The following is a 13,792-nucleotide window of genomic DNA, read 5'->3' on the forward strand; positions in this document are numbered from 1 at the left end:
GAAGGAGTAAACATCTCTGTTTAGGTTGAATTCATCTCTATACTTCTGTGCAACATATTTAACATTAATTAAAGGTCCCATGTCATGGCCATTTCTACTGGTCATAATTCCATTGTTGAGGTCTACTAGAATAGATTTACATTGTTCAATATTCCAAACTCACATTGGTTTCTCACAGCATCTCTGTATAGTGTGTGTATTCACTCTCTGTCCTAAACGGCTTGTTGGAGCTCCTGCCCCCCCTCGTCCCTATGAGCCCAGTGGCCGTCTGCGAGACAGCGAGACACAGCGAAACCCAGCCCGAACACACACCCGCAGCCTGGCTGTGAGTCGGTGTGTGAGCACACACACCGACTCACAGCCTCGCCGCGTCCCGCCGTCTCAGGGGGAGAAATCAGCGGAGCTGCAGCTGAGAAAAATTGTGTGTAACGTAACGGCTCCACGGATTGGTCCATTTGGGTATGGGCCCAGTGTGCCCAGAAAGAAAAAGAGAAATCTCCAACGAGGCGTTCTGGGGCAGCATAGACAGGTATTTTCTGTGTTAGAGTTTTACTCCCTACAGGGTGCACTTTGAGGGTTTGTGACTCTGCAGACCGTTTACATGCAGAACAACCTTCATAACACAAGGGGACGGGTATTAACCAGAAAAGCATGACATGGGACCTGTAAGTGCATTTTTTTCACAGTCCATTTGTATTTATTCTGAAAGGGTGGTCATATTTATAAAATGGTTTTAAAAAGACAATAATTCCTGGAACAATATATGGTCCAACAAAAGTAGTTGGAGCTGCTGTGATGCAAGAAAACGTAACTTGATTTAACAAGAAAGTATATATAATTATTATTATTTTTTAATATATATATAGCCAAATTGCAAATAATCTATAACTACTGTCACTTTTCACATTGAACATGTGCTCTTTTATTAAATAAACTAAACGCTTTCATTTTAAGTTGTAAGTTTAGTGTTTTTGACCCTAAGAAACACTGATGCATTAATCAATAACAATAATCCACAGCTCCTCTCTCTGCTCCAGAGGATTTAAAAAATATATATCCCAATGCCACAACAATGCATCAGTGACGTTGAAATCTTGTCTCCAGAAAACAAAAAACTGAAAGAACCGGTATCAGTGACTGTGTGTTTGATGTGGCTCTTTGCAGTAACAGAGAAAAAAGTGGCTCTTAACCTCTGACTGGTTGGCCACCCCTGGGCTAGAGCTTGTACTGGCATATGATTTGATTGGCTGACGCTTCCGCCGAAGCTTTCAACTTTTGAAGCGAGCAACGCGAAGCAACGCGAAGCAACGCTCCGACAAAGCAGTTCGGCAAAGCGTGACGTCACCCCTTTCAAAGTGAATGGGCTGAAGCGTTGAAGCTTCAACGCACGACGCAGTGTGTACGGGCCGTAAGAACCCCATTTCTCGTACAGTACAGCTGTACGTAGGGTGGAAGTAGATTTGAGACCATCATAATGTGAGATACATGATTTGCATGCTTACTGTATCTACAAAGAGTAACCTATACATCCTTCCTTTAATCTATTTCCTTTCCTCTTTGTCCTTGCATTCAGTAATACTGCAGGACCACTACAGCTCTGATCTTTGCTTCTTGTCTATCTCTCGCTCGTATCGCTGCTATTGTAGCAGTCAGCTAAATGTATAAAATGTAAATGGAAGTGCTCTTGTGGGTGCAGCTATTACAGAGGTCTAATTTAACTGATTTGCTGCTGCACTCTACCCTCCACAGAGCCGTTACAAGCTGACGGATGATCTGACAAACAACGCGGTACAAGGAGCCAGCGTTTCTGCATTGGCCCATACTGTAGTGCAGGGGTGGGGAACCTTTTTCCTCTCAAGGGCCATTTACATTTTTTCAACATCCTCCGAGGGCCGTACAAATGATTGACCTCTGCTTAAAAATACTAAAATCACAGCCCATTCATTTGGCCTTTCTTTCATGCTGTGCAAAGAAAAAGCAACCTCTTAATCCAGATATCTTACCATGACTTTCCTATCAATGTAGACATGATTTAAGTGAGTGGGGGGGGGGGAGATTTTTTTTAAATGTTGAAGTTAAAAGCACCAATCTGGTGCACTTTGAGAGCAAAATTAAGAGATCTATGGATACATCTCTCAACACCCAGATGAAACAGAACTGGAAGCAGATTTCTTTTTCTTTATGGATATTTTACAAATCACTCCCCTTTCAAACTGTATTCTTGTTCATTTATAACAACTTTTTGTTACTGTCATATAGGATTTTATACCTGTTTTTCCTTTAGTCTCTTATTTTTTTAGAACTATACTGATCATATAAAGATGTTCCTTTACCTCACTGGTTGTAGGAAAAGCTTCTTATATTCGTTAGCATAGCTAGCTAACCAGATGCTAATACAACAAAGTGATTGACTGTAGGCCTATGATCAGTTATGACAGATGAACAGATCGCCACTGGGCTCTCAACTAAAGACACAGCCACGCAAAAACTTGCGGCATGTGTATGGCTCCTTATGGATACTGCGATTTGTGAAGTCCCGGCCCGGAGCCGTGTTCTGGTGCTCTCAGTCAGAACTGCATCCCTGTCAGACGAGACATATACCACGTGATGACACGTTATGCTCGTATTGTGTTCAAGGACCCTGACCTTGGCCAGGAAAAACAGGTACTCGCTTGTTTAATTTGTTTGCGGTCTAGATTTCTTTAATTTTGTTCTTTTTTGCGTGTGTTTATAAATGACCTCGAGGGCCGTACCAAAAGGTCTCGCGGGCCGTATACGGCCCGGGGGCCGGAGGTTCCCCACCCCTGCTGTAGTGGATAGATAAGGGAAGAAGCACTTGTAGGCTGATATATAGAGTGTGTGTGTGTGTGTGTGTGTGTGTGTGTGTGTGCGCGCGCGCGCAACACGTTCTCACTCCCATCCCGTCACATATTGACGGACGGTCAGGGCCCCTCCCCGTCGCTATATTACGTACAGGGTACCCCTTGCCCGTCAGGCTTCTACGGGTAGGGCGTCCCATAGACCTTCATTGCGGACAGCGGACCCCTTGACCGTCAGGCTTCTACGGGCAGGGCGTCCCATAGACCTACATAGACCACGTGATCAACAATGATGGCCGACCTTCGTGTTATTCTCGGTGGAAAATGCCTATTTTAAAGGAATGGTAGGCTCATGACACTCATTTTTTTTAAAATTTTCATCCGATAAAACAGACCAGTCTCTGCCAGTCTCTTCTTTTTTTTTTTTTTAATCCGGATGACATTTTCAGTGATTTTAAACTGATTATATACCGAAATTAAAATCAACACTGTGGGCGCCGCCATTCCCGGACGTGACGTAATCCAGCGTTTGGTTTTCCGAAGACACGTTGATCTCCATGTTTTTACTGTAGTTTCTCTATTCAAATATGCCTCACTGTATCGCGAAATATTGCCATAATTCGGATAGGAACAATCCACGGAATGCTCGGTTCCATCGTTGCCAAAAGGTAAGCATAAGAAGTACATTCGGAGGCAGTGGCTAGCGAAATGTGGCCGGCCCGAACCGAGAGATTTACAGGCTCATGTATGCAGCGAACATTTCACATTTCCGGACGACTACTCTGAGAGTATGATCAAACATAACATGGGATTAAAGAACAACCATTACTCAATGGAGATGCAGTACCATCGGTCTTTCTGGGTCATCACCGACCAGGACACCAATTCGGCAGTAGAGAAATCGCCCTCGGCAAGTGTGAAGCGACGGAGGAGCAGAAGTAGTGCTCGGAGTAAGAATAAGGTATGTTATAGCGCATTTCCATTGCAGCGGCTAGCCCCGTTTTAACGTCCAGGCCAGGCCAGATTTTGGTGGCCTTTCCATATAGCGTTAGGACCGGCTAGTGTGTATTTCCACCCCAGTTTTTTCCGGCCCCATAAAATCGTGATTCTATGGCCAGGGACAACGAAGCTGAGTATGCTAAACTAGAGAGGGAATCGCTAGCAAGGGTGGTACTACATGCATACATTATAGTATCTTATATCATCTTCCCATTATACACACATGCATTTCCAAACATTTGGACTACCTATGTTGCAAATGTATTATCTTTTCAATTTACACACGGCATCTATTGCACGTCTGTCCGTCCTGGGAGAGGGATCCCTCCTCTGTGCTCTCCCTGAGGTTTCTCCATGTTCCCTTTAAACTGTGGGTTTTCTTCGGAAGTTTTTCCTTGTACGATGTGAGGTCTAAGGACAGTGGGTGTCGTATTGTCATACTGATATGTATGGATGAATTCCCCAATCCAATCTCTTCACATTGGTCAAAACTTGTTCATCTGCTGGCGAGTCCGAACTGAAATACTCCACCATGTTTCCGTGTGTTGACAAAGTGAACGCATGGATGACGTCACGACCATCACGTGACTACTGAAAATGGCAAAACATGGCGGCGGCCAGACGGAATATACAGGTCTTGATAAAAAAGAGCTATAAAATCATTATTTACCGGGGGAATATCGCTGATTTCTTCAGGGTATGGTTTAAACATAACGTTTCACTAAATACTGAGGTTTTGATTAATTATCTAATGAGTGGACCATTCCTTTAAGGTTCATTTGGCCATTAAAATGCGTTTTGATGTCATTTTATGCGAGTAATGAGTTTTTATTTCTGATTATTTGTGCAGTACATGTACATGATGTTTAGTTTGCTTGTTATGACGAAGATTACTTCATGAATGCTAACGTTTTTTTGGTGGAAATGTGTTTTTTCACAGCAAAGTCACCCTCTGTACTTGGACTTATTGGGATAATCTAAAGGCAAGAACATCCCAAATATTCATTTAGCTCTTTATTGTAGACCTTTAGTGTTGCCGTCTGTGAGGAAAATACATGGGGCTCAGAGCCTCGTATTTTTAAATATTTGTTCCTTCTAATTCGTTATTCTTTTCAAAATAACACACTGTTATTTACTCACCAATCACACACACTTATCCTTACTTTTATTTATTGGTTTAATTCCATCATCTCGGGCTTTTTTGGCGTTCGTCAGGAACTGAATTCAAAATAAAATAACCGGAAACAGACGTAGGCCTATAAGGGACATTTCGAGCATCATTGCGATTGTCAACATTTTTGAGTTTAGGATGGCCGAAGGACACTACACTACCCATGATCCCCAGCTATCGTTTAGGACTACAGTCCCCGTGATTACTCTTCAAGGTCTGGGATTGGATGTTGGAGTGGCAGGCGCCAAGGTTACGCCGAGCGTCAAACAGCTGTTTGAAATGGAACGAAACCACGCCAGACTATCCAAAACTGGAATCGAACGCCCCCCCAGAACTACACACTACACTATTGTGTTTCGCAAAATGTTCTATGGGACGTCTCTACTGAACGTTTTCGTTTTTCCTACAATTAGAAGTTGCCAGTATTAAACACATTGGTGTTATCAAATGTAAACATATAATTAATAAATGGGTGTGAAAATCGCTGTCATTAATGCGCAGCATCAATATATAGCATTAATATATACCCAAATGACAGCTCATTGATACTTTGTAATTCTACTCCACTACAATTCAGAGGTTAACCTGGTCTTTTTACTCCACTACACTTATTTGAGTTACTTTGCAGATTCTGATTAATGATGTGAAATATAAACAACCCTAAATCAGACTTTAGTTACACCTGAGTAAAATTCAGGGAAGGTGATTGTCAAGTGCCAACAATCAGGAGAGATATTTGATAGTTGGTGCTTGAGAAGACTAAACATGTATCTGCAATTGACATTAATGGAAACGAGTAATAAAGTAATTACTCGTTATTCTCTACTAATAGTTCATTAAAGACTATATATTATGGCTATTTTGCACATCCCTTTCAAGATTTCAAGATTTAAAGGTTTATTGACATATCATTTACACAACTACGGTGTAGTTATGCAATGAATGAAAAACTTGGGTCACAGGTTCCTCAACAGTGCATTACAAGACATCTATCAATATGTGTGTACCTCCACCATTAAACTGTCATATTCTGCACATTTCTTATTCTATCTACATACATAAGAGTATAATGCATGTATAATATCAGTTAAAATAAGTGCTTCAACATAGTTAACATTGCAGGAAAGCAATATATTAGACGTTAAGTACTTTGTCAGGCTTAATATTTATCTGTAGATAGATACCCCCACAGTTGTTTTCTTATTTAAAAGAAGACCTTAATCTGTTATTTAATGTTTAAATAAAGGTTAATTCGTTTTTCTGTTTTGCACCTCATCCTATTAATATCTTTGTACATCCTGCACTAAACTGTTTTATTGTAGAGATCACTTATAGTATCTTCTTGATTTTTTATATTCTATATTTCTATCACAGACCTTCTACTTTCCCCCTATGAAAGTATGTACTCTTAATATTTTTTTAATCAAATATAACACATACAAACAATAATTCAATAACGTGCGTTAACCACTAGGCGGTACACACAAGGTGCACACAGCCATAATAACATTGTATTATTAGTGTGTATGTACAACATCTGAAGATGTATAGTTTTATGCATGCTTTCACATAATGTTACAGCATTATTGCTATACTATTTCAGACTCAGTATTTACATTCTTATATTCAAAATTCAATCCTTTTATATCAGCTGTGCACCGTTATGGTGTAAATATAACCTATCTATGAATTAGATCAAATGTAAAAGTCAGCCGAATTAGTGTTGATACTGCAAGGAGACGTATTGTGTGAAGAGAAATTGAAGATGTTTTTTAATTGTTGATATATTTATGATCCACGTCAAGTATTCAGTTTCGGCGGCATTTCTTCCAGTTTTTCCAAAGGTCTTCTCATCAGGGCTCTATAAATAAAGAACTACGGCAGATCTGTAATATGTAATGCAGCCGAACGTGTATTACAATGCCGTTATGTGATGACTTTCAAAGAGAAAAGCAAGAGCACTCGGAATTAAATATTATTCTTATTCTTTTTAAATGTTTTCCGGATTTCATATAATATAAACACCCAAATCCCAGCATGCATTGCGGCTAATAATAATAATAATATATAATATTTTTATAGCGCCTTTCAGGAAACCCAAGGTCGCTTTACAAGTCGGGTAGGGGGGGGGGAAGTAGTGGAAAATAAACCTATTAAACTAACTAGTGGGGAAAGCCTTAGTAAAAAGGTGCGTTTTGAGGGCTTTTTTGAAAATGTCCAGGGTTGGGGCGCTGCGGATTTCGGGGGGAGAGAGTTCCAGAGGGTGGGGGATGCCACACTAAAGGCTCTGTCACCAAAAGTCCGCAACCTGGTGCGGGGGGTGGAGAGGAGATCCTGTCCAGATGATCTTAGCTTCCGGGATGGAGTGTGGTAGCGTAGAAGGTCAGACAGGTATTGGGGGGCGAGGGCATGGAGGGATTTGTAAGTCAGAAGAAGGAGTTTATAGGTGATACGGTGCTTGACTGGGAGCCAGTGGAGGTGGATCAGGGTGGGGGTAATGTGCTGCCAGGGCTTGGTGTGAGTGAGCACCCTGGCAGCCGAGTTCTGCACATACTGGAGCCTGTCCAGGGCTTTACTGGGAACCCCGAACAGGACTCCGTTGCAGTAATCCAACCGGGAGGAGACGAATGCATGAATGACGGTTTCGGCCACGGAATCAGAGAGTGATGGTCGTAGACGGGAGATGTTCCTGAGGTGATAGAAGGCAAGACTTAGTGACGGATTTGATGTGTGGACTGAAATGAGAGAGTGGAGTCAAGGATGACACCTAAAACATCCAATCAGCGTAGCTGAGGATCTTGGGTAATCGCTCGAAATGCCTACATCTGTTTCCGGTTATTTTTATTTCGAAATTCAGTTCCTGACGAACGCCAAAAAAGCCCGAGATTATGGAAATAAACCAATAAATAAAAGCAAGGATAATTGTGTGTTATTGGTGAGTAAATAACTGTGTGTTATTTTGAAAAGAATAACAAATTAGAAGGAACATTTTTTTTTTTAAATACGAGGCTCTGAGCCCCATGTATTTTCCTCACAGACGGCAACACTAAAGGTCTAAAATAAAGACCTAAATGAATATTTGGGATGTTCTTGCCTTTAGATTCTCCCAATAAGTCCAAGTACAGAGGGTGACTTTGCTGTGAAAAAACACATTTCCACCAAAAAAACGTTAGCATTCATGAAGTAATCTTCATCATAACTAGCAAACTAAACATCATGTACATGTACTGCACAAATAATCAGAAATAAAAACTCATTACTATTATTAAACGCATTTTAATGGCCAAATGAACCTTAAAATAGGCATTTTCCACCGAGAATAACACGAAGGTCGGCCATTGTTGTTGATCACGTGGTCTGGGAGCTGTTGCAGCGTCCATAGCAACCACCTTAGCAACCATGAATGTGTACACATTCATGAAGTAATCTTCGTCATAACTAGCAAACTAAACATCATGTACATGTACTGCACAAATAATCAGAAATAAAAACTCATTACTCGCATAAAATGACATCAAAACGCATTTTAATGGCCAAATGAACCTTAAAATATGCATTTTCCACCGAGAATAACACGAAGGTCGGCCATCGTTGTTGATCACGTGGTCTATGAAGGTCTATGGGACGCCCTGCCCGTAGAAGCCAGACGGTCAAGGGGTCCGCTGTCCGCAATGAAGGTCTATGGGACGCCCTGCCCGTAGAAGCCTGACGGGCAAGGGGTACTCTGTACGTAATATAGCGACGGGGAGGGGCTCTGACCGTCCGTCAATATGTGACGGGATGGGAGTGAGAACGTGTGTGTGTGTGTGTGTGTGTGTGTGTGTGTGTGTGTGTGTGTGTGTGTGTGTGTGTGTGTGTGTGTGTGTGTGTGTGTGGTGTGTGTGTGTGTGTGTGTGTGTGTGTGTGTGTGTGTGTGTGTGTGTGTGTGTGTGTGTGTGTGTGTGTGTGTGTGTGTGTGTGTGTGTGTGTGTGTGTGTGTGTGTGTGTGTGGCAGAAAGAGTGGCTTCCATTCTTTAATTCCCAACTTGTCTGTGTTTAATCAGATGAACTGACTTCCTCTGGTTCAGACAGGAAATCAATCACGCTGAGGCACACCGATCACTACTCCTGTTTGGGTCAGACACGGAATGTCTCCAGTTTGTGTGTGTGTGGGGGGGGGGGGGGGGTTGCATTCATGTTTATGGATCTCAATTCTCTGTGGATTTGCATTTTTCACACACAGCGACAAACTTTTCGGCCATTTTCAGATAGCACATGATGGCGTGCTGATGATGTGGATTTGGCATTTAAAAGAAAGAGCATGCAACCTGGATACTATTAACCAATGTTGGAAAGTGACTTGAGTTTTTTTTATTGAATGCTACTTTAAACGTTTTACTGTACTCCACTACATATATTTGAAGACATTAGTTACTAATTACCAAGCCGGGTCATATAATTAATATAACATTTAGATGAGATAATAAGTGAGGATGTGCTGTTATGGATTATGTAACCTTAGCTATGGTGTTCTTCAAACATTGCTACAAACCTGCTAAATGTGAAAAAGCAAATCCACAGACAGAACTGAGATGCACAAATGCCTTTTGGATCCATAAGAAAAACAATTAACAAATGTTAAAAACAAGATATTCACAAATGCTTCTCCGCTACTCGTAAATCAATTAAATGTATTGTATTGTTTGTTGAGTTAAACATCTCTTTTTTACATTTACAGATTACACATTTAGGCACAGATTTGTCCAACTGTCACACTAATAATGTTAAAACAAATCTCCCTCTATATCGCTTTTTTATAAATTTGACTTTTAAGTTCCATGTTTGTTCCAATCCGTTTGTGTTTTTATATGTTCTAGCGATAGTACGTTGGTGTTATTAAGACATAATCACACTCATCTATTGATCTGTTTGACAGTCTCCTCATGTCTTTTACACGCCGCCGGATTGCAAAATCACTCACATTGATAGCATGAGCCAGAGAGAGAGGCAGAGTAAAATGAGCCTCCCCAGGGGAAAACAAGTGATGCCGAAAGAATGAGTGAGCAAAAGGTGAATATAGCAGGCATATATCAACAACTGTGAGGAAAAAAAGTAATAGGGTGGAAAGAGAGATCGGGAAGAAGAAAAATGGGAATGTGATAAAAAAAAAAACAGTCAGTGTAGACGTCAGGAGAAATATATGGTGAGTAAGGGATGGAAAAAGGGTTCGGTGGTGTGGAAAATATGGGTTTGGCGAGTAATGGATTACATGTAACGGGATTACCTAATATATTTCAAAAAAAAGATGTAATCAGATTACATTTACATTTTTTTTTAAAATGGGGATACTAGCAGGATTGCAATGTTAGTAAAAAGCTAAAAAGATCATATAGTGTTTGTTGTAAAATATCAGATGTTATCTCTTCTCTGTCAGCTGTACTGTTCTGTAGGCTAATACATTAAGTGTAATCTGCTTTATGGTTTTCATTTTCTTTGGTTCATTTGTTCTGTTTTTAATTCAGTATATGCACCTGTATATTCATAAAATAGTGTGTGTGAGCGTAAAGGTGGGGTATGTAATTCACTTCAGACTTCACACTTGTTGTTATATTCCATGGAATGCTCTTAACATCCCGATAGCAATGAATACATTAAATGCTTTCAAAATAAATACATACAAAAATGTCATCTGTGGAAGCCGTGGCGCTGTAAAAAGCACGACCAATTATTTTAGCCGCCCAAATAATTGGATGGCCTATCTGCCTGTCAGCCTTCCATCTCGTGCACAAACTTATCTCGTGCCCTCATTGGTCATGTGTGCCTTCGTGTTGGAGGAGGGGATTTATTTCGGCTGCGTACTTTCAAATGATAGCGCACTTGAGCTGGTTTCTCCATTCTTACCTACCCTACCTTTAACTGTGTGTGTTAAACTAAAACTGAGCATTTTCTGTCAGCTCAGATTTTATTTCTGCTTTTTTAAACTGTAGTATGTGCTCATGTGTTTCATTGTTGGTGTATAGAGAGGCGAAGTCCCTCCCTTTCCGATCGACCTCCATGGGACCTTGTTTCGGAAAAATTATGTGTTGGAGTCAATGGCGAGAGAAAAGTTATCTTTCGATCCCGTTTTAATTGTGCCACAAATAACACATATGATGTTTGTACATTTTAAAAGATAATTTTGCGAGTTAAAACAAAAATGTTTTGCCGTAAAACTGTGAAGTAAGACTTTTTTTGTGTGAAATCGCTCAATGAACTACATCTCTGGTCTTGCACAACAACACACGTCACCAAGATGGCCGTCACTACTGTCTTGCCAAAAAAGGGATTGACTACCCTCGCTATCACCACAATGAAACACGTCCAGAAGAATGTCATGCAAAGCTGCCTGCCTGCCTTCCTTCGATTCTCCCTGAACTGCTTGGTCTTTTTAATGTTCAATGTTAACCATTTGTGCAGATAGCATGAAGTAGAAAAGATTGCCGATGCTAATGTAGCGTTAGCGTTAGCATGTCTCCCCCAGGGGCATCCGGGCTTAAACGGTGTATTATAGAATGATCACACCGGTGTGTCAGTACTCTTCAAAGGGTTAACAAAATATGACTACTACTCTTACTGTTTAACATTTTGGGTTACGTAATGTTACTTCATGTTAAGGCTAGCAGTATTAGTCAAATAGCTACTCCTGCTGATTTTATATCTAGATCTGGGCTAGGTTTAATTCATTTAAATGTGCGTAGTCTGTTACCTAAATTAGATTTTGTCCGTATTTGGGCGAGTTCGACTGATGCTGATGTCATTGTCTTATCAGAAACGTGGCTAGATAAATCCATTTTGGCCTCTGACATTTACATAAATGGTTACAGTGTATATCGTACTGACCGGCCTAAAAAAGGTGGTGGCGTTGCCATTTATGTGAAAAATAAGTTTTGTGTAACTAATATGGTTTCCAAATCTGTTAGTAAACAGCTAGAATTTTTTTTTTTAATATTGAGGTAACAAAGGGTCAACAGGTCATGGTGGTGGGCTGCTACAGGGCCCCCTCGGCTGTCAAGGACTCTTTATCGTCATTGGCAAAACTGTTATCACAACTTTCCTACAAGGAAATAGTGCTGCTTGGTGATTTTAATTGGGACTGGTTAACTTCTGTGTCAGAGGATTTTAAAAACCTGTGTACCTCTTTGAATTTTACCCAGATTATAGACAGTCCTACTCGCCCAAATATTAAGTCCCCAAATGAATCCTCCTTAATTGATCTAATTTTAACAAATGTTCCACATAAATACTCATCTGTGGGAGTATTTGCTAATGATGTGAGTGACCACTGTGTTGTAGCCACAATTAGGGACACTAAGGTCCAAAAGGTTAAACCACGTATCATCACAAAGAGAGACAAAAAACACTTTGTGGAGCAGGGTTTTTTACATGATCTGTTTGATTTTGATTGGGGTAAAATCAATCTGTTTGCTGATGTAGAAACTGCATGGTCTTATTTTTATCTTGATTTTATGAAAATTATAGATAGACTTGCACCTTTTAGAGTGAAGGGACGAAACAATCCCTGGTTTTCTGCTAAGCTGTCCAGTCTACTTCATGAGAGAAATAATGCTTGGGCTAAGGCTAGGAAATCAGGCTCAGAGGTAGAGTGGCTGCGTTTTAGGCAGCTAAGAAATAGCTTTTCATCTCAAATAAAAAGTGCTAAATCAAAGTACTATTTGTCAGTTACCACAGAACACCTGAATAATCCTAGGAAATTTTGGAAAGCTATAAAATCGATTTCCACTGGTGATATCCCAAATGAGCTAGTCCGTGCCTCACCACAGCATCTGGCATTATATCAGACAGGGCTACTATGCTAAATTGCTTTAATAAGCATTTTGTGTTTTGTGGCTCTCTGTTTGATTCTGTCACTGACTGTACTTCTGCTTCTGTGAACGCTCCAATCCTTGACTCTGAACAATGTGGTCTGGAAAACCCTTTCAGTTTTACTCCTTTAACTATTGGTATTGTTCATGAAGCATTATCCAAGTTAGATCCTAGGAAACCGGCTGGCCCGGACAACTTAGAACCTTTCTTTTTAAAGATAGCTGCAGATTTTATTGCTCCACCTCTTACTTCTCTTTTTAACCTCTCCCTCAGCACAAATACAATTCCAAAAGTATGGAAGTCTGCTTATGTCTTGCCTTTACTGAAAGGAGGGGAGGCAACTATTTTAAATAACTATAGGCCAATCTCTAAATTGTCAGTTCTGGCTAAGGTGCTCGAACGACTTGTGAGTGAACAAGTAAAGGAGTTTTTAAGTATAAATGATATCCTGTCTAAACATCAGTCAGGATTCAGAAAGAAACACAGCACCATCACTGCGACAATGAAAGTGGTAAATCACATTACTAGTATTTTAGATAATAAGCAGAGTTGTGCAGCTCTGTTTATTGACCTTTCCAAAGCGTTTGACACCGTTGATCATCGCATTTTAAAGCAGAGGCTACTCAGTATAGGCATATCCAGCCATGCAGTGGGGTGGTTTGTGAACTACCTCTCTGAAAGGTCCCAATGTGTTCATTTCGATGGTCTGTCTTCTGAGTGGTTAAACATTTCTAATGGTGTACCACAAGGTTCTGTTTTAGGACCACTTTTATTCTCCATATTAACAGCTTAGGTGATAATGTGGATGAAGCTACTTTACATTTTTATGCGGATGATACCGTGATGTACTGTGCAGGTCCCTCCATTAAAGAGGCTATTGTTAAATTACAGGCTGTTTTTAACACTATTCAGACTCAGCTCTCTGAATTAAAGCTTCTTTTAAATGTGGATAAAACCAAGG

The 13,792-nt window shown here is 40.5% G+C and overlaps 1 protein-coding gene across 1 annotated transcript in view; it reads right to left on the minus strand.

Moving 5' to 3' along the window:
• Window positions 1–13,792, minus strand: part of LOC117462450 (neural-cadherin-like) — a 575,403-nt gene that overhangs the window by 525,097 nt on the left and 36,514 nt on the right.

The sequence above is a fragment of the Pseudochaenichthys georgianus genome, chromosome 3 (assembly GCF_902827115.2).
Source record: "Pseudochaenichthys georgianus chromosome 3, fPseGeo1.2, whole genome shotgun sequence".
In the NCBI taxonomy this organism is placed as follows: domain Eukaryota; kingdom Metazoa; phylum Chordata; class Actinopteri; order Perciformes; family Channichthyidae; genus Pseudochaenichthys; species Pseudochaenichthys georgianus.